Raw genomic sequence first — 26828 nt, forward strand, 5'->3', positions numbered from 1 at the left:
TGATTTCCTCTTCTGCAGTTTATTGTTCTCATCTGATTTCTTTTGCTTTCTTCCCTTATTAATATTTAGCTACCTATGCTAACAACTTTGTTTATTCAATTGTAAGGCCTTTAATTTGTTTGAATATTAGGTTTAGTTAAAACATGTCTTCTAGGAAATGGATCTTTAAAATGGAGTTATTTCTATGTTTGGGAGTAACTTGAGGTAGATTGTTATACTTACTTACCTAGAAGATTTATTTGTAACTTGTGAAATTGTAAGCGATTGTCACATATGTTTATTGTCACATATGTAATAATTACCAGACAATACCAGTGGTATGTAATTACATTGCAAGTTTTCTAAGATGTTGAGTAATATCATCCACACAATAGTGTTGTGGTCTGAGTTTTCCCAGACCTCAAACTACCACCCCGCTCCCAGCCAACCCCAAGCTGATAGCCAGGACGAGTTTAGAATATTGTGTGTATGTGTGATCATGACAGATGTCCCCTCCACAGCAACCAACGTTGGGCATAATGGCCTTTTCATTTTTCATGTCTTTTCTACGCCTCGTTAAAAGTATATAGACAGAATAAAATACATTTCATGAGTTTGGTGGACTTCTGTTCACTTTCGGCCTTTGGAGGAGAAGCTGCTCGTCCATTTCCTTGAAGAAGAAGCGAGAGACTCAGAAGGCCGCAAGCACACTGCCTTGTGGAAGAACTTCTGAGTTAACCTCAGTCCAGTTTTCTCTGATAGTTATAAACGGGATACTACATCAAAGACAGCTTATGTTTTAGATAGTATATAATTAAACCATGACACTATCGCTAACAGATGTAGTGAGGAAGTCCAAATAAATTTCAGAAAATTGGAGAAATACTGCAAATTACATTTTATTTTATTTTATTTTTTTGTGACAGAGAGGGCAGACAGACAGGAAGGGAGATGAGAAGCATCAATTCTTTGTTGTGGCACCTTAGTTGTTCATTGACTGCTTTCTCATACGTGCCTTGATGGGGAGGGGGAAGGCTCTATGATCCCACGCTCAAGCCAACAACCACGTGCTCGAGCTGGTGAGCCCGTGCTCAAGCCGGCAGCCTCGGGGTTTTGAACCTTGGGGTTTTGAACCTGGGTCCCTTATGTCCCCGTCCGATGCTCTATTCACTGTACCACTGCCTGGTCAGGCCTGTAAATTACTTTTGAGCACACATTTAAGGTGGACTGACCAAAAAACAAACAAACACATTCTGAAACAGCTTGAACAAAACAGGCAAATTCATCAAGTTTTAGAAATAAGTATCAGAAAACACTTTTCTTTAGTACTTAATTTTTTTCCTTATATTTCTATTAAGTAGGAGTAAAAAGTTGTTCGATAAAATAGTTCAGGGAAACTGCTTTTCCAAATTTTCACAGATTTCATGTTTCTATATTTAAAATTAAACATGGTCTCATATTTACTTTATTTTCTCTTTTTTAAAAAAGTAGGAGAGATACATGAAGCTACTTGCAATCTATGGGAAATATTTAACATTTATTACATCCGGTGGGATATATTGGGTATCCCAAAAGAGTAAAGCCATAAATATTTGGTGCTGATGGTGATAATGATGACAAAAAGATGATGATGGTGGTGGTGATGATGGTGACTGCCAACCCAGCTTCTTGGCTGATAGCATCTCTTAGGAATACTATCTTTAAATGTCAAATGTTGGCTTGGTGCCAAGAACCCAGTTCCAGTCTTAGCCTAGAGATAGGTTTAATCAGCACATGTGGCCCTGGCCGGTTGGCTCAGTGGTAGAGTGTTGGCCTGGCATGCAGGAGTCCCGGGTTCGATTCCTGGCCAGAGCACTCAGGAGAAGCGCCCATCTGCTTCTCTACCCCTCCCCCTCTCCTTCCTCTCTGTCTCTCTCTTCCCCTCCTGCAGCCAGGCTCCATTGGAGCAAAGTTGGCCTCGGGCGCTGAGGATGGCTCTGTGGATGGCTCTGTGGCCTCTGTCTCAGGCGCTAGAATGGCTCTGGTCGCAACAGAGCGACGCCCCAGATAGGCAGAGCATCGCCCCCTGGTGGGCAGAGCATCGCCCCCTGGTGGGCGTGCCAGGTGGATCCTGGTCGGGCGCATGCAGGAGTCTGTCTGACTGCCTCCCCGTTTCTGGCTTCGGAAAAATACACACACACACACACACAAAATAATAATAACAATCAGCACATGTAAAAAAAAATCTTCACTGTTCAGTGCAGTTAAAAACACTTCGTTTTCCACATTTTCTCACAATTGAAATGTCATATTTGTAGAAAATATTAGTTTCTCGCTCTTTATGTAGCCTGTGCTTGAAGGATCAGGGCTTTCAGTCTTTGCTTCTTGGTGTTTGCAATAACAGATTATGTTCGTTTAGCATATGTGCCACCATGTCTCTTCCTGTTATACAGTGTCTTAATCCAACAAATGTGGCCAGGAACAATAGCAGTGACTAAGTAAGGCTTGTTCCTATAGAGAAACAAACATTTTGAACCTGAGTTACACAGGAAATCCCCACAAAGTTTAAAATCTATTCCAAGACATTGGAGAGGTTGTTGTTGATGAGCCTCAGGAGAAAATGCACCTTAGGAAAATGGACTAACCCAGAGTAGCAAAACTTTTGGCAATCTTAGAGGTGTTGTGATTCTAAGAATAGGAACCTTAGCTTTCAGGTTTAATCTGAGAGAGTTCAGAAATAGAAGCTGCCAAAAAAATGAAAGTTCTTTACAGCCTTTGATCATATAGCATCCAGAACTCTCAGTGACCAATTTTACTTTCCCAGGGTGAAATACACAAAGCCAGGAGCTGGTTTATTCGTTAGAATCCCGTCTCTCCCAGCCTACCAGGGTTGGGTTCTGAGGCATTGCTTGTAAAGAAGAGGACAGGTTTTTTTTGAACAAAAATGTCATCACACCATAAAAAGGCATCTATTTTGCCTGGTTTTTTCCTCCCCTGAAGCTTGGCATTGTTTTTTGGCTGCTAAACAATGTGCAGAAAGAGCCAACTTCCTGGTGGCTGTGTAACCTGTATTCCCACATTCCTCTGGGAGGGGGGCGTTCTGAGAAATAATCGCCATCCTCAGAACAGAGCTCTCAACTTGAAGGACTGGAAGAATCATCCTGTAATGTAGAGTGGCCGTAGACAGCACAGATTGTTATATATTTTGTTGTGAATGAAAATTAATATTCATTGTTTCAAAGAATGTCAATTTTATCCCTAAGTCTCCTTGTCCTGACGATGTCTGAAGAAAGTTTCAATTGTAAGGTAGCATTTCTTTTTTTCTGGGAACTGATAAAATTGATGGTGTCTTCCTAACCTGAAAAGCATGAGGAGTTTTGTTTAATTTAAGACAAATTTGTAAATCCTACATTCTTTCAAGAAAATCTTATCTCAGTCATAGGGAAAATGAGAATACTTTATGTATGGTGGAAATGGCCTTTGGCAGCTAGATTGTCTTGTGAAATGACAAATCAACAGGAAGACTCAAAAATACAGGTATTTGGAAGTACTATCTTAAAATTTGAAAATATTTGTTTAGAATGTTTGGGCTAGTGTCAGGCCATCAAGGTTTAAGCCTGGCCTTTTCTAGTGTGCATCTGGGCATTTGTTTTCAAGGGGGTAGGGCATTGCTTTTAACATAGCCCATACTTGGCAAGGCTTCCAAAGAGGGTTTTTCCATTATGCACATTACTTGATTATAGATACTGTTTTATATCAGTGTTTGCATTGAAAAAAAGGCACAGAAAGACACAAAAGGAACGTTATGACTTTGATAGCTAGATTGTTGTCAGAATGTGTTGGTTTGTTTTTAGTTCTGATTCTGATCTTAAAAGAGTTTTTAAGATTTTTGTGCTGCCGATTAGCTTTCTGAAAATGGGGTGAAGACCTATGCCTGATTTATTGTATGATTTTTAAAAATAGTAGTTCTCAAAAAGTTTTTAAGTCCAAAATGAACAAGCTGCAAATTAACATTTATTTTTCTAAGTAGACAGTCAGAACTTTTTGAAATTTGCCATTTTATCAATAATCAACTTCTTATATTTCTTTTAACAACACTGTACTTTACCAAGGCTCAAAATAAGTTCTGGAGAGGAGAAGAGGGAAAGAAAAAGAACTTATACACAGAAAAGAAGGTGTGGGACTTTGGAATAATCCTATTTGAGCCCTTCAACAACATTGACTTTAGATAAGAAGTAGCAGAGTGATATATTCCTAGGCCACACTGTTTGATCAATAGGAATAATAAAAATTAGTAGAATTTATTCCTTAGCATGTTATAGTTTGCTTGGTGCTTTGCTGTCTTGTTCAACAGTGGGCTTCAGTGCATTCCCTGCTGCTCAGGACAGTATTATAATCATAAAAATAGTTAGAAAATTTCCTAGGAGACCAGAGAAATATTTAGTAAGTGAAGGCCTTTGCCACATTACTGTAAATTGTGCATTTTTTAAAATTCTTTTTTTTTAACTAGAGAGGGAGAGAAAGAGACAGACAGAGACAAGAAGAGAGAGATGAGAAGCATCAACTCATAGTTGTGTCACTTTTAGTTGTTCATTGATTGCTTCTCATATGTGCCCTGACTGAGGTGCTTCAGCCCAACCAGTGACCCCTTGCTCAAGCCATTGACCTTTGGGCTCAAGCCAGGGACACTAGGATCATGTCTATAATCCCACACTCAAGCTGATGACCCCATGCTCAGGCTAGTGAGTCTGTGCTATAACCAGATGAGCCTGCACTCAAGCTACAACCTTAGGGTTTCGAACCTGGTCATCAGTGTCCCAGGTTGATGTTCTCTCCACTGTGCATCCACTGGTCAGGGTCTTTATTCATTTCTTCCAGAAGTTTGTCTCTTCATTTTCTATTTTTAAAAAATTGCCTTTTCAATTTTTTTTTTTTTAAAGAGAGGAGAGAGAACGAGGGAGAGAGAGAGATAGAGAGAAAGGGGGGAGGAGCTGGAAGCATCAACTCCCATATGTGCCTTGACCAGGCAAGCCCAGGGTTTCAAACCAGCGACCTCAGCATTTCCAGGTTGATGCTTTATCCACTGCGCCACCACAGGTCAGGCCAAAAAATTGCCTTTGATGTTAGTTGCCATCCTTTTGGTTTTTATTTTCTATTTTATTACTCTGATTCATAAAAAACATACATTTTGTCATATTTCCTTCAATTTTCTTATACATGTATTCTAATTTCTAGAGTTTTGGATATTTAGCTCATTAAATTTTAGTTATTTTTTTTATGTAATTATATAAGACTAGGGATTTCTTGATACATGGTATATTAGGTGATTCCTAGAAGTTTTGATATGTTTTATTTTTTAAGTCACTTGTAAATATTCTAATTATCAGTACTACCTCTTAGCCTGTAAGTTTTTTTGTAGAAGTTTAAAGTTATCTTTTAAAATTGATTTTGGATTTAATTGTGTAGTCATTAGAGCAGAGGTCAGGAACCTATGGCTTGCGAGCCAGATGTGGCTCTTTTGATGGCTGAATCTTTAATTAAAAAAATCTTTAATAAAAAAATAATAAATTTTTAATAAAAAAATAATAACGTTAAAAATATAAAACATTCTCATGTATTATATTCATTCATTTTGTACCACTCATGTTCATGGTTGTGGGTGGCTGGAGCCAATCACAGCTGTCCTCCGGGACAACACCAAATTTTTATTGGATAATGTGTAACGTACACGGGTCGTTGTGAGGTCAGGAAGTAAACTTCCTGCCTTTAAATCAAGTAGTCAGCTAGCTAATTGCAGAAACCCTTTTGACAAAGAAGATGGCTAAAAGAAAAAAAGATGAGGAGTATCGTACTTTTCAGCAGGAATTCGCCTTTGTGGAGAGAGCAGGTTCTGCAGTGTGTCTAATATGCAGTGATAAAATTGCATTGATGAAATGGTCAAATATAAAGTGGTACTTTGACACATGCCACACTACATTTGCATTGAAATATCCAGCAGGGGACAGCAGGAAGAAAGCATGACAAGAGCTACTGTGCAGAGTGCAAGCTAGTCAGCAGCAACTTTATGTTTGGACCCAACAAGGTGACTGGAATTCGGCTAGTTTTCCCGGTGCTTTAGCAATTGTGAGAAACGGAAAGCCATTCAGAGATGGGGAGTATGCCAAAACATTCATGCTTGATGTTGCCAATGAACTTTTTGACGACTTTTCAGATAAAGACAAGATAATCAAATGAATAAAAGACATGCCTCTGTTGGCAAGAATTGTTCACAATCGTACCATCATGATGGCAAATCAAATTGAGGCAACACAAGTGAAGGCCATAAATGCAGCACCATTCTTTTCTCTCGCTTTGGATAAGTCAACAGACATAAGCCATTTATCCCAGTTTAGCGTGATTGCAAGGTATGCTGTCGGTGACACACTATGTAAGGAAAGTCTTGCTGTTTTGCCTATGAAAGAGACAACAAGAGGGGAGGATTTATTCAAGTCTTTCACTGAGTTCGCTAAAGAAAAAAAATCTAATGATGGATAAACTTATTTCAGTGTGTACTGATGGTGCTCCGTGCATGGTGGGGGAAAATAGAGGATTCGTAGCGCTTCTTCATGAACATGAAAAGAGAGCCATCCTACATTTTCACTGCATTCTACATCAGGAGGCGCTTTGTGCTCAGATGTGTGGCGAGCAGCTTGGTCAGGTGATGTCGCTGGTCATTCAGGTGGTCAACTTTATTGTTGCCCGAGCTTTAAATGATCACCAGTTTAAAACACTGCTGGATGAAGTTGGGAATAATTATCCTGGTCTGCTTCTGCACAGCAATGTGCGTTGGTTGTCAAGAGGGAAGGTGCTCAGCCGTATCGCGGCTTGTCTGAGTGAAATCCTGACTTTTCTTGAAATGAAAAATGTCAAGCATCCTGAGTTAGCTAACACTGAGTGGCTCCTGAAGTTCTACTATCTCGTGAACATGACTGAACATCTGAATCAGCTCAATGTGAAAATGCAAGGCGTTGGAAATACAGTCTTATCCCATCAACAAGCAGTGTTTGCATTTGAAAACAAGCTGGACCTCTTCATTGCTGGCATTGAAACAGGTCGTTTACTACACTTTGAAAAACTGGGAGAGTTTAAAGATTCATACACAGCAAGTGACCCTGCTCAACATCTTGATCTCCAGCAGCTAGCAGGCTTCACATCTAATCTCCTGCAGTCATTCAAAGTGCACTTTGGAGAATTTCATGAGTGCACTCATCTTTTTAAGTTCATCACCCATGCACACGAGTGTGCAGTGTACAGCGCCGACCTGAGTTACATCCCCGGTGTCTCGGTCAGAGATTTTGAGCTACAAGCTGCTGACACAAGTGGGGAGAAATGAAAAAACTTCAACCTGCAGACCAGCTTATTGTCAAAACTTGGAATGTGCTTCCCGTCACATACCACACACTGCAGCGTGTGAGTATTGCTGTACTGACAATGTTTGGCTCTACGTATGCATGTGAGCAGTCTTTCTCACATCTAAAGAACGTTAAGACCAACCTTACATCACGTTTAACGGATGGAAGTCTCAACGCCTGCATGAAGCTTAACCTCACCACGTATCAACCAGACTACAAAGCCATCAGCAAAACCATGCAGCACCAGAAGTCGCATTAATGGTAAGAAGTACTTTATTTATCATTGGTTAGCAACAGCATGATAGCGTTATTAAAAAGAATTCATAGACTTATTGTACTTTAAAAGTATTGGTCCTACATAAAATGCACACATTTACTTGTATTTAGTGTTAAACATATCATATGGCTCTCATGAAATTACATTTTAAAATATGTGGTGTTCATGGCTCTCTCAACCAAAAAAGGTTCCCTGACCCCTGCGTTAGAGAATATTTTGTTTGACATTGATTTGTTAGATTGGTTGAGATTTGCTTTATAGCTTCTGCATAGTTAATTTGTGGGTATTTCATATGTGCTTGTTAGGAATATATGCTCTCTAAGTGTTAGCATAAAATTTGTCAGTTCCTAAGAGATGTATTTTAAGTAAAATAGGATGATTGTGGACATGTTCAGTTTTTCTGTAATTCCATCAATTTTAATTGAATTTACAGGAGTGTTATTGGTTCATAAAATTATGTAGGATTCAAGTGTACAGTTTTGTAATACATCATCTGTATATTGTGTGTTCACCATCACAAGTCAAATCTCCTGTCACCATTTATTTATCTCCCCTTTACCCTCTTCCGCTCCCCCTACCTCCTTTTCCTCTGGTGATCACCATAGTGTTGTCTGCTTCCGAGGGGGTTTTTTTAGTTTGTTTTTTGCTTACTGCCTCATCTGTTTCACTCAGCCCTCTAACCCCGGGTCCTCTGACAGCTGTCAGGCTCTTCTCTGTACCTATAAGTCTGTTTCATGAGGGTGTCATTTAAGACTGCTGTTTTCTTTCTGCTTTTCTGTCTGGAAAATCTATAGGTTATGTCAATGGGGTGTTAAAATCCCCTACTATGACAGTACTACTGTCAAGCTCTTTCTTTGTATGTACCAAGATTGCTTTATGTATTTAGGTGCTCTATATTGTGTGCATAGATGTTTACAAGGGTTTTATCCTCTTGATGCATTGTTCTCTTTATCATTAGGTAGTATCCTTATAGACTTTGTTTTAAAGCTTATTTTATCTGATTACTTCCCATGCTTTTTTTTCATTGCCTTTTGCATGAAATATTTTGTTCCATCCCTTTAATACTTATCTTTGTGTATATATTGTTCTGAAATAGGTCTCTAGTAGACAACATATTATGAGTCTTATTTTTATTATTTATTCAGCTAATCTATGTCTTTTGAATGGAGCATTTAAGCCATTCACATTTAAAGTGTTTATAGATAGGTACATATTTATTATCATTTTATTCTTTTAAGTATATTCTTCTGGTTTTTTGTTTCCTTTTTCTTAAAGAAGATCCTTTAACATTTCTTGTAATACTGTTTTTTATCACTGACTATTTCATGACAGTTGCTTCTGGGCTGAAATATTTGTGTTGAGAAACCAGCTGTCAGTCTTTTGGAAGTTCCCTTATAAGTAACAGTCTTTCTCTTGCTGCTTTTAAGATTCTGTCTTTGTCTTTAACCTTTGCCATTTTAATTTTGATGTTTTCTGGTGTGAGCCTCTTTGGGTTCATCTTGGTTGGGACTCTCTGTGCTTCCTGGACTTGTTGTCTTTTTCCATCACCAGGTTAGGGAAGTTTTCAGTCTTCCTTTTTTTAAAATTTTTTTACTTATTTTAGCGAGAGAGTTGTGGGGGAGTGGGGGGGGGGGAGGGAGAGATGAGAAGCATCAACCTGTAGTTACATCACTTTAGCTGGTCATTGATTACCTCTCATGTGTGCCTTGACCAGGGGCTCCAGCCAAGCCAGTGACCCCATGCTCAAGCTGGTGACCCCATGCTCAAGCTGGTGAGCCTGTGCTCAAACCGGATGAGCCTGTATTCAAGCCAGCAACCTTGGGGTCCCAAACCTGAGGCCTCAGTGTCCCAGGTCGATGCTCTATCCATTGCTCCACCACCAGTCAGGCTCATTGGTTGATTCTTCTGTGTTCCCTGGCCAGGAATCAAACCTGCAGCCTTAGGACATCAAGATGATGCTCTAACCAACTGAACTACCTTCCAGGCAGTCATTATTTTTTCAGCTAGGTTCTCGAGCCCTTGCTCTCTGTCTCCTCCTTCTGGTACCCCTATGATGTGGATGTTGTTACGGTTCATGTCATCCCAAAGGTCCTTTAAACTATCCTTTTTTTCAAAAATCATTTTTTCTATTTGCTGCTCTGATTGGGTGTTTTCTGTTACCTTGTCTTTCAACTCGCTAACTTAATCCTCTGTGCCATTCAGCCTACTGTTTATTCCTTCTAGTGTATTCTCTATTTTATATATTGTATTCTTCATTTCTGATTTTTATGGTTCTAAGTCTTTTTTTTCATGTTGTTGTAGTTTTAACTAAGTTCTTTGAGCATCCTTATAACCATTTTTTTGTTTATTTTTTTGAGCTGTATATCTGCTAAATTGCTTGCCTCCATTTCACTTAGCCTTTTTTTTTTTTTAGATTTCTCCTGTTCTTTTATTTGGGGCATATTTCTTTGTCCCATTTGTGCTGCTTCTTTGTGGTTTTTGTTGTTGTATGTATTAGGTCGATCTACTGTGACTACCAGTCTTGGTAGAGTAGCCTTATGTAGTAAAAGCCTGTGGGGTCCAGCGGTAAAGCCTTCTTGATCACCTGAGCTGGGTGTTCCAGGAATGTCCCTTGTGTGGGTTTTGTTGATCCTCCTGTTGTAATTGAATCTTGATTGCTGTTGGACTGTTTATATATGGGTGGACCCTCAGGCTGGTTGACTGTGAGGATCAACGCTGACCACAGTGCATGATCTGCTGTATTGATTTTGACCATATGAATTGGAATTCCTCATAGCAGGGTCTGTGTCTGTCAAGATCTCTTTTTAGATATGTTTCTTATGAAGCTAATTGGATTCTGCTGTGATGTTGTCTGAAGCTGGCCACTGGGTGTGTTTGTTCTGGGACCTCTTGGGATTGATTCTGGTGCAAGCCAGTGTCAGATGCTGCTGTGCCTGACCCTGGGCAGCCTACTTGGAGCTACAAAGTGATCCACAGTTTGTGGCTGCCTCTGCTGAGCCTGCATGTGGGTGGGAAGCATCACACTGTGCACCACGGCCAGCTTCTACCAGCATTTGGCTTGTGGAAAGATCAGCAAATGTCCCCAGGGACCCCGAAATCTGCTGGCTGCCTGATAGGCTCAGCCTCTGAAAGAACCTCCGGCCATAATTGGGACAGCATGAGGTAAGTTCTCAGTGAGTCACAAGGTAGGGATGAGTGGTGTTCACCAAATTGATACAGGTTCAAACTTGGTGCCAGTGCTGGGTCTGAGGCCACTCAGTGAAAGCTCCATGGTATGCCAAGTCTAGCTGCTACTGGCCAGGTGCTGCAGACCTTTGTGGTGGAGTAGGGTGTAGGCAGTTATTAGGGTGAGGCCAGCAGATCTTATCTGTTTGAATGAGACCCAAACAGACCAAGATTTGGCCATTAGAAGGGAGGGCTCTGCACTGGTTGTGCTTGTGAGGGAAAGTTGGCCCCTGTCCCAGAGGCACACAACTCCTGGAATTTGTTAGGAGTTTGATCTCATCAGGGTAGGCTGCCAAGAGTCAGGAGGATGGGGTTAGTGGATATCCTGTGCGACGGTGGTTTTAGTCAGGCTTGGGGGAATGTCAGGTGTGTGGCCCATGGCTCAAAGCCACACAGCCCAGTTTGCTCTGAATTCTGCCCAGACCTCTTCAGGGTGTAGCTAGCAGGAGTCAGTAGTATGGGGTTGCTGGAAGCCCAAGGGTGGCTAGCAGATCTCCTGTGTGGGGTAAGTGCCACCCGTCAGTTCACGTGAAAAGGGTGGGAAAAATCCCTGCCTCCAAGCCACACAACTCAGTCTGCCCTCAGTCTGACTGGACCTCCATACTCCTCAGAAGGCACAGGATCTGTAGGACTAGGTAAAAAGGAGGTCAGAGAGTGGAGTTACTGCTGTTCCCCAGGTTGATGCCTTATGGAGGGAGGTACTCCAACCAAGAAAGATGGAGTCTAAGGTGTGGGAAATGCACTCAACACAGAGGTCCCGGCAGCCGTCACTTCAGCTCTCTCCCAAGAGCCACAAACCTCCGTCTTTCCTCAAGTGACTAGTTGCTCCACCTTCCCTCTGCTGGAGCCCAGGGTGTATAGCTATGAATGCAGTTTTGTGCATCGGCTCTTTAAGAAGGCACCTGTGTCTCTAACAGACTTCTGTCTCTCCCTGGTGGACAGAATTCCCACTGACTTTCACAGCCAGGTGTTATGTGGGTGCCTCTTCCTGGCTCTGGTGCTCTGGGCTGGGGAGCCCAGCTTGGGACTGAGCCTCAAGCTCCTTTGCAGGTGCCTTTGCAGCTGAGCTACCCTTCTGGAAACTCAGTCACCCCCCGTGGGAGTGGGGCCAGCCCTTTTTGTGTCTCCACGCTTCCAGCCAGTCTCAAGGTGGCTTCTTCTATAAATCCTCGGTTATAAGGTTTTTGCTCAGCTAGATTTCAGTTGGTTATTCAGGTTAATTGCTCTGTATTTTAGTTTAATTCCAGGTTGATCCTGGGAGGAGGTGAGTGTAACATCCACCTACTCTGCTGTCCTCTTGGGTTCCCTCTTAATGTGTTATTTTAAGACCATGTTCCAGGCCAAGTATTTTGAGGCTGAATTCAAAGTTGTGTATCTTCCTGGAAAATTTCAGGTTTTATCATTGTATATTGGTTCACTTTTTCCCTAAAATGATTTTCTTGACTTACAGTTTATTTTATATGAAATTAATACTTATACCTTAGCTTTGTTTTGGTGACTTTTGCTCTCATATGTTGTTTTCTACCCCTTTGTTTTCAGTCTTTCAATCTAAAGTTTTAGGCCAGTCTTTCAATAGAATATAGGCAAATTATTTTAAAAAGCAGTCTGATTGTTTTTATTTTATGATAGGTGAGTTTAAGCCATTTGCATTTGTTGTAATTACTTATATATATGAATTTATATTTTTCTTCATACTTTGTATTTTGTTTATCTACATTCTTTGCCTTTTTCCCACCATTTCCTGTTTTCTATTGAATATTTTGATTTTTTCTTATTTTCTCCTTTTTTTGTTTAGTCATTGTATTTTTATACTTTCAGTAGAGAGCTTACCTATAAATTGTTAACATGAATATTTGACTTAAACAGTCTGAAGTTCTACAGTAAAAGAAATCTCTTTTATCCTCTCAAAAGTAATAGCATTATAGAAAGCTCAAATTACAAGCTCTTCTATCCAAGCTTAGATAATACTTTTATTCTTTATTATAGCTCCATCTTGCTTTTTACTTTGGGTTTAGTCAGCTGATGCTTATTAGTAGTCACCCAGATTTTTGTCAGACTCTTTGCTCACTCTTGCTTTTTCATCTCACTTTTTTTAATGGTCTACTCTCCTTTATAACATGCATTTTTAAGCAGTTCATTTGGTGAGGTAATGTTTGTGGTAAATACAGTCTTTTTCAGAAATGTCTTTACTCCTTTATTCTTTTTATTTTATTTTAGTGAGAGGAAAGGAGACAGAGAGACAGACTCCTGCATGTGCCCCAACTGGGATCCACCTGGAAGCCCACTAGGGGGCCATGCTCTGCCAATCTGGGGCATTGCTCCGTTGCTTAGCAACCAAGCTCTTCTTAGGACTGAGGCAGAAGCCATGGAACCATCTTCAGTGCCCAGGCCAACTCGCTCCAGTAGAGTCATGCCTGCGGGAGAGAGGGAAGGAGGGAGGGAGGGAGGGAGAGAGAGAGAGAGAGAGAGAGAGAGAGAGAGAGAGAGAGAAATGACAGGGAGGGGTGGAGAAGCGAATGGGTGTTTCTCCTGTGTGCCCTGCCCTGCCCTGAGAATCAAACCTGGGACATCCAGACACTGGGCCAACACTCTACCCACTGAGCCAACCGGCTAGGGCCTACCCCCCGTATTTTTACAAGAAGTTATAAATTATTAGTATAAAGTTTCAGGCTGCTTTAATAAAAAGTTTTAAATTGGCAATTCCTTCTATTGTATTTGTTTTCTGGCCTCTGTTTTGCTACAGAGAAATTCTTTGCTAGTCTAAATGTTTTACGTTTGTAGAAAATCTTCCATATTTTTCCCTTTTATTTCTTACCGTATCTTCTTTTTTTCTTTGGTGCTTTTGCACTTTATGTATGATATATATTATGTTATTCTAATTTGCCTTGGTATAAACTTTATGTTCCTTCTTGAGTCTAATGATTTGTGGCTCTTATCAAGTCTAGAAAAATTTTAGTCATTATTTTTCTTAATATTGCTTTGTCTTCTACTACTCTATTATATCTGTCTTCTTTGGGTATTCCCTGTTAGTTATAGGTTGAACTCTAATAATGTTTTTCACATTCCTTAAGCTCTTTTATAGTTCTCATTTCTTTGTATGTGTATGTGGCAGAGAGAGGAACAGACAGGAACAGACAGACAGGAAGGAAGAGAGATGAGAAGCATCAGTTCTTTGCGGCACCTTCGTTGTTCATTGATTGCTTTTTTGTATATGCCTTGACCGGTGTGGGGGGGCTCCTGCAGAGCGAGTGACCCCTTGCTCAAGGCAGTGACCGTGGGGTCATGTCTGTGAATGATCTCACACTCAAGCCAGCAACCTCGGGGTTTCAGCCCTGGATCCCAGTCCGATTCTTTATCCACTACGCCACAGCCTGGTCAGGCTACAGTTCTCATTTCTTTACATTTGGGGTGGTTTTCAAGCACAAGAATGCCTTTAATCGTACTGAGAGTGAAAGGGCAGTAATTCTTTAAAGGTAGATAATTGTGGTGCCATTTGATTCCTAAATGGAAAAGATTCTGCAAATGGAAAGTATAGCACAAGAACTGAACATTTTAACTCATTAGTGAAATTTTACACATACTTGTAGTCTTAAAATAGTACTCTCTATGAGTTCTTCTTGTTATTTGATTCCAAACAGATTGAGACCTAGTCTTGAATCCTTGGCCCATTAAATTAGAGTTTGTGAAAATATGCATTTATTTTTTATTTAACATCATAGAGTTTTCTCAGTTTCCCAATCCAGGTCTAAATACATCACTGCATTTTCAAAAGTAATAGAAAGAACTACAGTGGCTGGAAAGTTGCAGAATATGATATTAAAAATACTGTCCTACTTCTGAAAGGAATGCTTGTGCTGTGAGAACTCAGGGAGGAGAAATTCTGATAAAATAATGCAGCCAAGAATTTCAAATAGCACTTGTTTAGGGAAGAGATGTTAAGTAAAAAATAAATGCATATTCTGTGGTTCTTTATCTTGAAAGATTGAAGAGATTGAATGTTTAGGAGATAAACAGTGTGGTGGTGACAAGAGCAGTTTATTCTGTAAGGCATTTTTTTAAATCTCCTGTCATTTTCTGGAACACCTTGACACTTTTTAGACCAGATGGACTATTACTACCAATGGAATGATATGATCTCTTTGAATGGTAAGATCCCTGTAATCAGAGGTTTTGGTCACTTTTAGAGTTGGACAATATGGGACTGTGTTATCTATTAATCTCAACTTATCTTTAACCTCATGAAATCAGACAGTGTTTTTCTGATACTCTCTTTGGCAACTGGCAAACCATAGCCAAAAGGCTTGTGAGAATAATTTAAGAAAACTGATCCATTCTACTTGGTGATTAATTCATTTGTTCATGAACAGAGAATAATATATCTGGAGAAAACTTACCCACCAGACTCCACAGGAGAAAAACTTCTTTCTCCTCCCACCCCCTTTTTAACAGATTTTATTTACTGATTTTAGAGAGAGAGAAAAGGGGGGTGGGGTGGGGAAGGAGTGGGAAGTACCTACTCGTAGAGTTGCTGCTTGCATGTGCCTTGACCAGGCAAGCCCACAGTTTCCAACTGGCGACCTCAGCATTCCAGGTCAGCCTTTATTTACTGCGCCACCACAGGTCAGGTAAAGTATTAATTATTTATAACCTCAGTGACGCCATTTGGTCAATTAAGGAGTCAGTACAATGTTTTTCCCCAAAATATATTCTGTGGAAAAGTATTCTGTTGGATGTTAATAGGTATGTTTTTTAAAAAAGTTTGTGTACTGTACTAATCAATATTGTGACTCTCCAAGCAACATGTAACTCTTCTTTTTTTTTTTTTTTGTGAGGCCTCCCTATTACCAAGCCTTAGAATATAGTGCTTTTTAGAACACCAGTTTGTAAATATTGACTTAGAAGAACTGACCTCATGTCTGAAAAGAGATCAGGTTAAAAAGTATGTACCTTCATGATGTCATATTCAGAGGCCCAGTAACCTGTATGACTAAATTTATTTATTTATTTATTTATTTATTTATTTATTTATTTATTTGGACTGAATATATTCATTCATTCATTCATTTTAGAAAGGAGAGAGAGAGAGAGTGAGAGAGAGAGAGAAGAGGGGAGGAGCAGGAAGCATCAATTCTCGTATGTGCCTTGACCGGGCAAGCGCAGGGTTTTGAACTGGCGACCTGTCTGAATGTATTTAAAGACAAGATGAAACAGAAGTAGGAAGGAGGAAGGCCCAGGGAATACTAGGTGTAAAAGTATGTTTCACAGCGCTGTCATTCAGGCTCAGTTTTTCTTTATTTAGCATCTTTTAAATATTTGTCAATTACAATGTATAATTTATTTCACGAAATAAATTTTAGTACTGAAAAGTACAAAGAATATTTCAGTCATTCACTGGTAATGAGATTAAACATTTGTTAATTTTTTGTGACGTTTTCTCAAAAATTTTTTTTTCTCCCCAGCTCCTTTCTCTGTACAGGATTGAACTTTTCTTGGAGGGTGTGAGAGTGTTTTTTTCAGACTTTTCTGAAAAATATCTTTTTGGCTTTGGTCACATGCTTTCCTGCTCACTTTTCTGTCTGCTTCTGTTTGTTCCCTGTGCCAGGGCCTGGGTGTTCTTTCTCTTCCTGTGCCTTAATGCTGAATTCCCCAAGGCTCACCCTTTGGTCCCCACATCTCTTGCAGGCCTCATTGCTCATGTGTTCCAGATATATTCTCCAGTTTCTTTTCAATGCCTGTTGACCCCACAGAGGCCAACATGTGTAAACTAAGCCCCTTTTCTTCTTTCTCAGATTCACATATCTTGGATCCCTGTTCCTTGGAATGCTCATCCTCTTTTTCTCTGGTAACCTGATTTGGAGTCTCAGAAATGATTTTGGACCCTTTCCTCTGTCCCTTTATGTATATAGGTATTCAATCACTGAACTACTGACCTCGTGCTCCATTGCCTCCCGTTTGGAATGTGGTGCCTGCCTCTTGGTTTCTTTCTTTACCTTCACTTTTTCTTTCCAGAAGTAAGTGAGAAGAGGCTGGCTTGTGCTGAGGGAAGATCACAGACCCATCTGCGGCCTGAGCCACCCGGTTTCAAACGTTCACAGAGAGCGACTTACTAACTAGGCAACATGGAGCAAATTACTGAAATCCTCCGAACAAAGTCTATTTTTGAGTCTAAAAAGTAGGTTTAAGGTTTATGTTATAGGATTGTTGTGAATATAAATAAAATAATAACTGTGTAACTGCCTAGCACAGTGCCTTTCATAATAACACCCAAGGAATATTTGTTGAATTTGTTGAATCAAATTTTGTAGCATGTCAGACAAATTACACTCTGGGTTAAGGAAAGCAGTGGCAAAGGTCTGGTATTTGAGTAATGTGAGTGGACTTTATAGTGTTGTCAGTGAAGAGGATATGCTATTGGTTTGTAAAAGTACTAGAACAGTTAAGGGGAACTGGGTTATCTATGGCTGTCCACTTACAGAATAGAAACTCTGTGAAGTCTCATTCCCTTGAAAGGATAAGTGGAGAAGGTGGATATACAGACTTATACAGTGTGTCCGTAAAGTCATGGTGCACTTTTCACCGGTCACAGGAAAGCAACAAAAGACGATAGAAATGTGAAGTCTGCACCAAATAAAAGGAAAACCCTCCCAGTTTCTGTAGGATGATGTGGCAGCATGTGCGCATGCGCAGATGATGATGTAACACCGTGTATACAGCGGAGCAGCCCACGGCCATGCCAGTTGAGATGTGGACGGTACAGAGGAAAGTTCAGTGTGTTCTGTGGCTTGCTAAATTTGAATCCGTGACCGAAGTGCAGCATAAATATTGGCGCATTTATAACGAAGCGCCACCACATAGGAATAACATTACTCGGTGGGATAAGCAGTTGAAGGAAACCGGCAGTTTGGTGGAGAAACCCCATTCTGGTAGGCCATCAGTCAGTGACGAGTCTGTAGAGGCTATACGGGATAGCTACCTAAGGAGCCCTAAAGAATCTGTGCGTGAGCCCACATCGAACTGCACTGAATAGGTATGAAACTGGGAGAGTTTTTCTTTTATTTGGTGCAGATTTCACATTTCTATCGTCTTTTGTTGCTTTCCTGTGACTGGTCAAAAGTGCACCATGACTTTACGGACACCCTGTATTTGTGCATGTGAATCTACATTGCACATTCAACTGTTCTTAGACACAGATAGAGAGGCACATGTCTTTAAATGATTAATAATAATGCTTGGGCATCTTAATTTTTATCCCATTTTTTTTTTCATTAACTCAGTGTTCCTGGGTAAAAATAATGTGAGTGCTTGTTCTCATTTATGTATCAGTATCCCTTTCTCTTTTTTGTGTGTGTGGGAAAAAAAATGTGAAAGCGAAAAATAAAATTTCATAGCTTTGGTGGAGTAGCTTGGAGGAAAAGGCAAGTAAGGTAGGAGTAGCTTCCAGGTTAACATTAAGCTAGAGTCTATTCTTTGTGAAACATGGCTCCAAAAAGTGAGGGAATTATCTTCAGTGGCTGTGCATGCATCTCTCCTAGTCATTTAGTGATGGTTTTTCCATGTGCCCACAACTATATTTTGCACACTGGTATTTTTCAGGACGTAGAGCTCAGACCTCTAGTCTTAATACTGACAACCCCAAGTCTACATTGTTGCTTCAGAAAGGATTTGGCAGAATAATATGTATTCTTGCTGGTATTGGATATGAGTTCTCTTTGAACATGTAACTTCATTTTAGAATGAAGGAAGACATAATAAATAGTATGGGGGAAATTGAGAGTAATAGTTTTTAGAGCATTGTCTTTTTAAATTTGAAAAGTTCTTAGAAAAAAGGAAAAAATAATAACTGAGAAGGAAAAAGAATAACCACCGACTTTGGTAGTGGTGGTTGCTGCTGCCCGTTGGGGTGTAGAAGTGGAAAATTTTGAGAAAGGGTTTATTTATACTCAAGAGGAGACTGATAGGCTGTTACTGTGGGAAACCAGTTCAATTGCAGTAGCCAAATATGGTGCCGGTATGCACAGAGAAAAGGCACAGTGAAATGGCCAGTACAGAGTTCGCCTGAATTCAGAACTGCTTTAGAAAATTAGTTTTTTGATTCTTACTTTTCTTTTCATTTTCTTTTCTAAAGTTGACCCTTTGCCTTCTCAAAGCATAGCCTTTATATCTGTGTGGAATGGATTGGTATAGTGGTTCAAGATTCAGTTGAAATTATGATTCTGTGTTTCTAGTTCTGAAACATTTTAAGTTTCCAAATGATTGTCGTACTCACGTTGTAGTACTCAAGAGTATTAACAGTCAAGTGTCATATGAAAAAAGTTATAGGTGGCAGAACTATCAAAGTTAGATTTGAATGTAGACTCCCAGATTATATACATATACATAATCTCTTTTTTTTTTTTTTTTCTGAAGCTGGAAACGGGGAGAGACAGACAGACTCCCACATGTGCCCGACCGGGATTCACCCGGCACACCCACCAGGGGCGATGCTCTGCCCACCAGGGGGTGATGCTCTGCCCCTCCGGGGTGTCGCTCTGCCGCAACCAGAGCCACTCTAGTGCCTGTGGCAGAGGCCAAGGAGCCATCCCCAGTGCCCGGGCCATCTTTGCTCCAATGGAGCCTTGGCTGCGGGAGGGGAAGAGAGAGACAGAGAAGAAGGAGGGAGGGTGGAGAAGCAAATGGACGCTTCTCCTATGTGCCCTGGCCGGGAATTGAACCCGGGTCCCCCACACGTCAGGCCAACGCTCTACCGCTGAGCCAACCGGCCAGGGCCCATATAAATAATCTCATTTGAGATTAATAAGTCATGTAAAATACTGAATAGCATTGAAATTCTATTTATAGGTTTTATATTTATGAAATTAAAATTGACCAAAATATGGCCAGGCAAGTTAAAACAGTGTTCTCATTGTTGGTAATTGTCTCAGAGATGTTATGGTGATGGGAATGAAAGGTGAGGGCTGGCGACTAAGGAGAAATAGTCATTAGGGGGAAACAAGGTTGAGACATTTTGCCTGGGTGGACCAAGCGAGAAAAGGAAATAGTTCTCTATGGTTATGGTTCACTGCTGTGTGTGCAGAAGAGTATTAACAGTCAAGTGTCATATGAAAAACAGACAAAAGTTATTCTTCCTTTAATGAAAGACAAATAGGATATGTGAAAAGAAGGTAAGAGTACAATTAGATAAAGTATCCTGTGAAAAAGGAAACTTACTTGGCTACAGCACTAATTGCCGTTTACTGTCGGTTCCTTGCCATGCACAGACCCTGCTATTAAACACACAGTAACAACAGGAAGTACTGCGTACTTTCCCTTCTCCTCCCCAGCTGAGACTCACAGAGGGGGAGCTGCTGCTGCATGTGCCCCACCAAGACATCTGGCCTGTTTTCTCTGTGACCCTTCAGATTTACCCTGGGACATTTTCTTAATAGATTTATGATGACTAAGATTTTGCTCATTATTTCTGTTTCTCCTTGGGGATGAAGTAGTAAACGGAGGTGGTGATCCTGGAGTAGTCCTGGTTCTCCAGATTGGAAATACTTACATGGTTTGTTGGGCCTGAAATTTATAGTTTGCTTCTCCTCAGTGTGCCTTAGAGTAATGATTTTTAAAAAAATTTATTTTCTTTTAAGATTTTATTTATTGATTTTACAGGAAGGGGGAGGGGACAAGAAGTAGTTGCTGTAGCTGTTCATTGGTTGCTTGTTGTTTGTGCCTTGACCAGGCAAGCCCAGGGTTTTGAGCCAGTGAACTCAGCATTCCAGGTCGACGCTTTAGCCACTGTGCCACCACAGGTCAGGCTAGTGATCTTTACTTTTAATTGATATGTTTTCAGCAAATGAAATACGCATTCATAGTCTAAAAGTGGCTGCAATTTTAGCAGTTAGGAAAGGAAATCACTAAAACCTAGCCTAAGCACACATATGCCCTTTTTGGTCACCCCCCTTAATAGTTGGCCACATTAGTGGTGGGGTTTGGATTAATCTTTATATATGGATTTAGTGTTGGGCTAAATACTTTTGCTTCCATAATCTTATGTGTCATGTTAAGTATTCAATAGGTATTATTCTCTATGTTTTATGGATGACAAAACTAGAGAGATTAAATGACTTTACCTAAAGTCATGTAGATGATTTTTGGCAGAGATGAGATTTGAAACCAGGACTTCTAATTCCACAGTTGGGGATCTTTTAACCAAGTGAGTAAAGGTGAATTTGTTAGAAATTGTTTCCTGTTGAATGTTTCATTATTAAGTGAACCCACATATATACCCAAAGAAGATATATAAGGATAAGTGAAGTATGTTTATAGTTGTGAGTATGCAAAATAGTTTATTTTTGTATTTTATTAATTATATGATTATTAATTATTATTATTATTAACCTAGTTTTACCCACCCTTGTATTCCAGTAGAACAAAAACTACATGTGATGCCCTGATATTAAAATCACATGTAAGAATACAGCATGCCTTTCTCATCACATACTTTATAGAAAAGAACTTCCTGATCAACCAGTAACAAATTATGTCAAATATAAGTAAGTCTGAAAACATGGATATTAGTAAGTGCCATAGTCAAAATACATTATAATAAGACTCTCTAAGACTAAAACTAGACACAAATGACTTGGTTTGTGAATTCCTTAATTTAAGAATTGTTACATGAGGAACAGTGATACTTGAAACCTAGAGAAATTTATCCTCAAATTTAGGCTGTCAAAATTGTTCATATAATGTTGGCCCTAGCAGGTTTGCTCAATGGATAAAGTGTCCACCTGGCCTGCAGACCTCCTAGGTTCAATTCCTAGACAGGGCACACATGAGATACCACCATCTGCTTCTCTACCCCTCCTTCTCCTTCCTTCTCCTCCTTCTCTCTTTCTTTCCCTCTCGCAGTCAGTAGCTTGATTGATTCAAGCATTGCCCTGGGCACTGACGATAGCTTAGTTGGTCCAAGTGTCAGCCTAAGGTGCTAAAAATAGTTTGGTTGATTTGAGCATCGGCCCCAGACAGGTTGCTGGGTGGATCTTGGTCAGGGCGCATGCCTAAAAAAAAGAAAATGTTCATACTACGTTGAGCTGTCTTGTTCTATCTGGAATGAGGAAACAGACAACTCTGATAGAGAATCATTCAACTGAGAAAGATGGAAGACAAGCGTTAGCAATGACCATGGACTGGTGAAAGCCCACTGCCTTCCTGCCCCTCCTTATTGCTCCCTGTGCCACCCTCTACGAAGACTGGGCAGGAAGACTGGGGATGCTGGGCAGGCTCTGCTCTGTAATGGCAAGAAGTCTCAGGTGCCACCATCTAATCTGTGATTTGTACTGCTAAGTGAGTGGCCCCCCCGCCCCCCATTAATTTGCTCTTTTGTAATGAATGAGTTAATGTATTTTTGTTTTTAGTTTTGCTTTCAGATGTGGCTCACAGGCTAGATTTGAAGATAACTGTTGGCTATTACCTTAACAGACAGTATATGGCCTTATTTTTAAACATTCTTTCTGAAGAGCCCGTTTATAGCACACACGCCCACAGGAGACCAGTGGCGGGGGTGGGGGGGTGTTTAGGATAGTGGATTGCAGCCTGCGGCACTTATTCAAGAAAAATTGCTACCAGATGAGTGGTTTCAAAAGCTCAGGCGGCTGATGTGGGTAGAGGATTAAAGGAAACACAGTTTCTCCTCTCCTTTGTGAGTACTTGCTGGTGAGCTAATGGGATTCTCTGTACACGGGCATTTGCTTGTTTCCTGTTGGGGAAATGTCAAGTAATACAGGAACATCCTGCGATAAAATGTGTGAGGAAGAGGGAGAGGCAGAGGGAACAGATGGGTGAGGTAGAAGAAATGTGACCCAGACCTGTGGCATGTGCATTATGACTGCAGCCTTGGCACCTCATTTACCTGCTGGTGATTAAATACAGCAATGTGCGGGGCACAAATAAATAGCTATTTCATCGGCAGCTTTTAGCATACATATCATTCTCCCTTATCAAAGAAGCATACATGCTTTTACATGCTTAGTTTTGTTTTATTTTAAATTAGTGTCCACCCTGGAAGAATTCCAGTAAGAATAATCCCATGCAGTCTCAAATATTTATGCTTTTGTGGGAGCAGAGCTTTCATCGCATCGCTTAAACGGCACGATGAACGGCTCTCCCAGTTCAACATCGGCAAGTCTGATTAGATGTCTGCACCACTGAGGTAGTGAGACTGGGAAGAGTTTAAATCTGAGTTTCTAAGATAAGAAACATAGGAGAGCTCTCTACTGTAATTGTTAATTCTGTGGAAAACAGGAATATGGAAATTTCTGAACATACTTATTTGTTGTTCTCAGTATTCTCTCTTCAAAAGGAAGTTTAGTATGGCTCAAGTAATGTGAAGTTGCCTTAATATTTCAATTTACCAATCCTCACCTTATGAAATTACATATTAGTAAATATTTTAAAACCACAAGTTACATCCCAAATTATTTATGTGCCACCTTTTGATGAACCGCCTTCTCTTTTCAGGAGGTAGTGTCTTTGAAGAAAGCTCTGCCAGCAGGGCACTTCCTCCTCCATCCAGAAGAGCCTCACGGGGCAAGACAGGGTGGCAGGAGGGGTAGAGGACAGACACACGGGCTGGTAGCACTAGCTTCTCCTGCTACTACTCCGAGAGATCAGGAGAGAGTGCCAGCACGAGCCCAGCACCCTTATTCTCACCTGTCACCCTAACCAGGAGGGAGAGAGGAGCCAGCTCCCCCATCCCACCTCTGTAGGGCTCTCTATCTCCCCTGCCTCTGCTGGGCCCTCACAGAGAAAGTTCTCTCCTCCTTATGCTTTTTTATAAAAATAGCTGTATTTTTGGAGCTGGGCAATGAAGAGGAGACATGCCTGTATCTTTTCTTGCTAAAACTTCATCATTACCTGGGAGTTGGGTACCAGGAGAGATATCAGGATGGTTACAGAAGAGCACCCATATTAGAAAGTTTCTTTCAAGAGTGCAGCACCTGTTTTGTTTGTTTTAATTTTTCCATTGATTTGAGGTGAGGGGACGGAGGGAGGGAAGGAGAGAGAGAGAGAGAGAGAGAGAGAGAGAGAGAGAGAAAGCATCAACTTGTCCACTTAATTGTTGGATTTAGTTGATTGCTTATCCTGTGTGCCCTGATCAGGGATTGAACCTGAAACCTTGGTGTACTGGGACAACACTTTATTCACTGAGCCACTCTGGCCAAGGCCACAGCACCTGTTTTTTTATGAGGCCTTTAGCTAGAGATGCCCGTTGGCTAACCAGATTCCCATCCTCTCATACATTATGAGGGAATGGGGGAACAAAATCTTTAATTGAAATATAACACATACAGAAAAGTGTACAGATTGTAAATGTACATCTCAATGAATTTCAACAAATAAAAGCACCCATGTAACCAGTACCCACATAAAAGTTTGTCTATTTATAATAATATTTATTTTCTAATTATAAAAACACTTTATAGGAATTTTGAAAGATTCAGTAGTGTCATAAAGAAAAACACTCAACAAAATGGGTATAGAAAGAAAATATCTCAACATAATAAAGGCCATTTATAACAAACCATTAGCTAACATCATATTAAATGGCAAAAAACTGAAAACTTTTCCTCTAAAATTAGGAACAAGGCAAGGTTGCCCACTCTCTCCACTCTTATTCAATGTAGTGCTGGAAGTTCTAGCCATAGCAATCAGAAAAGAGAAATAAAAAGTATTTAGATTGGGAAAGAAGAAGAAAAGGTTTCACTTTTTGCAGATGACATGATCCTGTACATCAAAAACCCCAAAGACTCCATAAAAAGACTATTAGAAACAATAAACCAATACAGTAAGGTCACAGGATACAAAATTAATATACAGAAGTCTATTGCCTTTGTATATGCCAACAATGAAACTTCAGAAAATTAACTCAAAAAAATAATCCCTTTCATGGTTGCAACAAAAAAAATGAAATGCCTAGGAATAAACATAACAAAGAATGTAAAGGACCTATATAATGAAAACTAAGTATTCTTAAGGGAAATGGAAAAAGATGCAATGAAATGGAAAAATATTGCTTGTTCTTGGATAAGAAGAATAAATATAGTTCAAATGATCATATTACCCAAAGCAATATACAAATTTAATGCAATTCCCATTGAAATCCCAATGTCATTTTTTTAAGAAATGGAACAAAAAATCATCAGGTTTATACAGAACTATAAAAAACCCTGAATAGCCAGAGCAATCCTAAGGAAAAAGAATGAAGCTGGTGGCATTACAATACCTGACTTCAAATTATATTATAGAGCCACGATAATCAAAACAGCATGGTATTGACAGAAAAAGAGACACTCAGACCAATGGAACAGAATAGAGGGCTCAGAAATAAAACCACATATATATGGTCAAGTAATTTTTGATAAAAGGGCCAACAACACACAATGGAGAAAAGAAAGCCTTTTTAATAAATGGTGCTGGGAAAACTGGAAAGCCACATGCAAAGAATGAAACTCGACTACAATTTGTCCCCTTGTACCAAAATTAATTCAAAATGGATCAAAGACCTAAAAAGATTTGAAATAATTAATTACATAGAAGAAAACATAAGTACTAAACTCATGGAAAACATAAGTACTAAACTCATGGACCTTGGCCATAAGGAATATTTTATGAATTTGACTCCAAAGGCAAGGGAAGTGAAGGCAAAGATAAATGAATGGGACTACATCAGACTAAGAAACTTTTGCACAGCAAGAAACGGACAACAAAACAAACAGATAACCAACTAAGTGGGAGATGATATTTTCAAATAACAGCTCAGATAAGGGCCTAATATCCAAAATATACAAAGAACTCATAAAACTCAACAACAAACAAGCAAACAATCCAATAAAAAAATGAGAAGAGGACATGAACAGACACTTTTCTCAGGAAGAAATACAAATGGCCAACAAATATATGAAAAGATGCTCATCTTCATTAGCTAGTAGAGAAATGCAAATCAAAACCACAATGAGATACCACATCACACCTGTTAGATTAGCTATTATCAACAAGACAGGTAATAAATAGCAAGTGTTGGACAGGCTGTGGAGAAAAAGGAACCCTCATCCACTGTTGGTGGGAATATAAAGTAGTACAACCATTATGGAGGAAAGTATGGTGGTTCCTCAAAAAATTAACACTAGAACAACCATATGACCCAGCAATCCCTCTACTGGGAATATACCCCCCAAACTCAGAAACATTAATACGTAAAGACGCATACAGCCCCATGTTCATTGCAGCATTGTTCATGGTGGCCGAGACATGGAAACAACCTTAAAGCCCTTCAATAGAAGACTGGATAAAGAAGATGTGGCACATATACACTATGGAATACTACTCAGCCATAAGAAATGATGACATAGGATCATTTACGACAACATGGATGGACCTTGATAACATTATACTGAGTGAAATAAGTAAATCAGAAAAAATTGAGAACTGTATGATTCCATACATAGGTGGGACACAAAATTGAGACTCATGGACATAGATAAGAGTGCAGTGGTTACCAGGAGGAAGGGAAGGGAAGAGAGGGAGAGGGTGTGGGGAGGGGAGGGGCATAAAGACAACCAAATAAAAGGGGACGGAAGACAATTTGACTTTGGGTGATGAGTATACAGCATAATCAAATGTCAAAATGATCTGGAGATGTTTTCCCTGAATCTATGTACTCTAATTGGTCAATGTCACCCCATTAATATTAATTGTCTAAGTAAAATTAAAATAGAAAAAGAAATATAACACATACAGAAAATGTACAGATTATAAATGTACATCTCAATGAATTTCCACAAATAGAAGCACCCATGTAACCAGTACCCAGATAAAAGTTTGTCTTTTTATTATAATATTTATTTTCTAATTATAAAAATACTTTATAGGAATTTTGGAAAATTCAGCAAAGTGTCATCAAGAAAATAAAATCCTCTCATTGTATGTACTAACTCCAG

The 26828-nt window shown here is 39.8% G+C and overlaps 1 protein-coding gene across 4 annotated transcripts in view; it reads left to right on the top strand.

Annotated features, from left to right (window-relative positions):
* LRCH1 (leucine rich repeats and calponin homology domain containing 1) overlaps positions 1–26828 on the top strand; it is a 216840-nt gene that overhangs the window by 102920 nt on the left and 87092 nt on the right. The gene's annotated exons all lie outside the window — the stretch shown is intronic.

This window comes from Saccopteryx leptura, chromosome 4, assembly GCF_036850995.1.
Source record: "Saccopteryx leptura isolate mSacLep1 chromosome 4, mSacLep1_pri_phased_curated, whole genome shotgun sequence".
Lineage (NCBI taxonomy): Eukaryota > Metazoa > Chordata > Mammalia > Chiroptera > Emballonuridae > Saccopteryx > Saccopteryx leptura.